The sequence below is a fragment of the Sciurus carolinensis genome, chromosome 7 (genome assembly GCF_902686445.1).
Source record: "Sciurus carolinensis chromosome 7, mSciCar1.2, whole genome shotgun sequence".
NCBI classification, from domain to species: domain Eukaryota; kingdom Metazoa; phylum Chordata; class Mammalia; order Rodentia; family Sciuridae; genus Sciurus; species Sciurus carolinensis.
In genome coordinates, this window is record NC_062219.1 from 130451090 (window position 1) to 130454400 (window position 3311).

Below are 3311 nucleotides of genomic sequence, written 5' to 3' on the forward strand. Positions count from 1 at the left end.
GATTTGTGTGTATTTTGAATTTTGCAGAGGAAGAGAGTTAAAGATGAGTGGCCTTTGGAATTGACTGTTGGGAATATGGTCAATGAAGCAGAAAACACAGGGGAGGTTTCAGACTGGGAACTTTTAGGTGAATTCAAGAGGAGTTGGGATTTATAATATATGAGATATTTAATGGCTTGAACAAGCAGTTCAGTTATGCTAATGTGGGAATCAAATATAGAAAGTCTGCTTTGCAACTTCACATATTTATTTCTTCTTCAACAAATGCCTCATAAGGTTACAGAATGTTCTTCCAAGAGTGCCATGGGGAAATGAAGACATTTTTTGGACAAAGTTCTGGTCCACAGCATGTACCATGACCATCTTCAATACAGCAGAAATGTGCTTGACCTAATTGTATTTGCAGGTTCCTATCAATGCACCTGATGCTATTCTCAGGAAGGATGTCAAAGAACTGAAGTTTTTCTGTCCATAAAATTACAAAGAGTTTGAACATGATCAAGATAACAGTGTTCCTCTTTCTAAGTGGATTTGGCATAGTGGGAAATATTTCTGTTTTTGTGAATTGTATGTTCATTTTCTTAGTGAGTTCTGAGAAGAAATCAGTTAATCTTATTCTCATCCACTTGGCTTTTACAAACATCCTAATGCTTTTTTGCAGAGGAATGCAAAAGACAATAGCAGATTTTGGTTTAAGAAATGTTCAAGATGATGTAGGCTGTAAAACTGTTGCTTACCTGCAGAGGGTGGCCCGTGGCCTGTCCATCTGCACCACCAATCTCCTCACAGTGGTCCAGGCCATTGCCACCAGTCCCAGAGCCTCCAGGTGGAGGAGGCTGAAGCCCAGGTCTGCCTGGTGCATCCTTCCCTTGTTGCTCTTCTTTTGGATACTCAATGCTCTCATAAGCATGAAATTACCACTTTACATCAAATACATCAACACAATGAACACATCAGAAACTAGGAAAAGTGAGAAATACTGTTATTTTCTGCCTGAAATCTGGATAATCAGATGGATTTTTATTGTTCTCATGATCCTTCGAGATGCTGGGTTCCAGGGTGTCATGGGCTAGGCTAGTGGCTACATGGTGTTCCTCCTCCACAAGCACCACAAGCATGTTCTCTACCTTCAGACTTCCAAGCTCCTCTACATAACTGCCCCTGAGAAGAAGGATGCTCAAAGTGTTCTCCTTCTGATGCTCTGTTTTCTATTCTTCTACTGGACAGATTGCTTTCTTTTTCTATTCAACTGTCCCCTTAGGAAATAATTTCATAACAGTAACTATTCAAGATTTTCTCACCCTTGGCCATACAATTCTCCGTTCTTTTGTGCTGATCCACAGGGATGGAAATCTTTCTAAATATTGCTCAGTGAGATTTGAGAAAATGTCTATTTCTTCGATCTCTTCAGTAAGGAAATATGTAGAAACTGCTCATAATCCTATAACTTGTACTTAAAAAAATCAAGCAAGAGTAAATGCATAAGTGTACATTGGCAGATAGCAAGCCTGGTATCCGGCAGCCCTTACCTGAGGCAGAGGTCAAATGGAGCCAGAGGGACCCATCTTTTCTCCCATTCTCCATCCTCACACTTCAGGCAACTGCGGGTTCCATGACCTTTCACCACCAGACTTCCAGGAGTAAGGGCAGTGAGACAATTTGCAAAAATTTGTCAAAATAAAGTGTTCACCTGTGACTCAGGAATTCCACTTGTAGGACCTAATCCTTCAATACATGCTCATTGAAGAATTAAAGTATGAAAAATATTACAAGTTAATTTTAAAACTTAAACTAAGTATCCAGCAAGAGGTTCTGTTTAATTAACTAATTGAAAATATCCATAAGAGTCTTTCCATACAAAAAATGGTTGTGGTATCCCCCAAACAATAGGTGAATTAAAAATGTATTGATGGAATACGAAGCAAGGGATTTTAATACAATGGAAGTAAAACAATGTGAAATAACAGAATTCATAATGGAATATAATGATAAAATTAGTGTGAATGATTTCCATCCTCATTCTGTAAGAATAAGAAGAAACTGAAAGGGTTGTTACTGGTTTAGACAGAAACTAGGTAAATGGAGAAGTAGTAAGTACGAGTTAAACAAATCTTTCTACATTTTCTGATTTTCTAAACATGTGAATGCATCTCTTTCAAACTATACAAATAAATTGTTAGAAACCCTTCCTGGCTTGTTTTGACTTGTTTATGTACATCTCTTCTCAGTGTCCTTGTGCTGTCCACATGCTAGAATATGTTCTATTGTCAGAGCTGCAAACTTATCTAGTTCTGCATTAATTTCAATAAAGATCTTTGTTTCCATGTTTCCTAACTTGGAACCAAAATTTTATATTTGGGAAAATGTATAGTTCTGGCAGTAAGATATCTATTTCAGATCTGGAGGTTAATGAAAGAATTGTGATTATCTGATCTAGTGATTCAAGTCAGACCTCTATGCGCCAGATGCAAATCCTTGGTCCTTGTATATAGCAAATAATGCTGCAGCTCTGCAGATACCATGATCAATGGGTCAGCCTACTGGTCCCTGAGGATAAGACCATTCTACTCACTGCTTATGACTATAAGCACATGCTCTTGGGTTTGAATTTGTCAGAGCCCTGGTACAAACCACATCCTCTGGACCTCGAGGTTTTCCTAAGGAGTTATATCTCATGAAGTATCTCCAGCATTCCAGTCTCCCTGTATCTTTGGACACATCCCTTTATACCAAGGAGATAGTGATAGTTCAACTTCATTTAGAAGAGACCACATAGACTCCACATTCCAGTCTACAATCAACCCAGGAATATTTATGGTAATCTGAGTCCTGTAACCAAAATACTGAATTTACTATTCCTTCTCATGTGTCCACATCAATCCATTTGGCCATATCCAACTTTACTTGCCTTTTCTCTTTTTTAATTTTTTGATTATTAGGAACATATTAATTAATTTATTTAATTATTTTTATTGTAAACAAATTGGATACATGTTGTTTCTCTGTTTGTACATGAAGTAAAGACAAACCATTTGTGCAATCATAAATTTACATAAGGTAATGTTGTTTGATTCATTCTGTCATTTTTCCCTTCCCCTCACCCGTCCCACCTTTCTTTTCCCTCTACACAGTCCTTTCCTTCCTCCATTCTTGTCCCCCTTCCTAGCCTTAAACCCAACCCTAACCCTAACACTAACCCCCATGCCTTTTCTCTTGATGTTATAGATTGATATGATTCATTTATGTACACACCCCTCTCCATCCTGAGTCACAAAAATACTGGTAACTCTTTGTGAAATGGAGACACAAGG

General features: G+C 38.0%; 1 pseudogene; it reads left to right on the forward strand.

The window, feature by feature from the left end:
• Positions 1-494: 494 nt before the first annotated feature.
• Positions 495-1261, forward strand: LOC124989432 (putative vomeronasal receptor-like protein 4; annotated as a pseudogene).
• The last annotated feature ends 2050 nt before the right edge of the window (positions 1262-3311 follow it).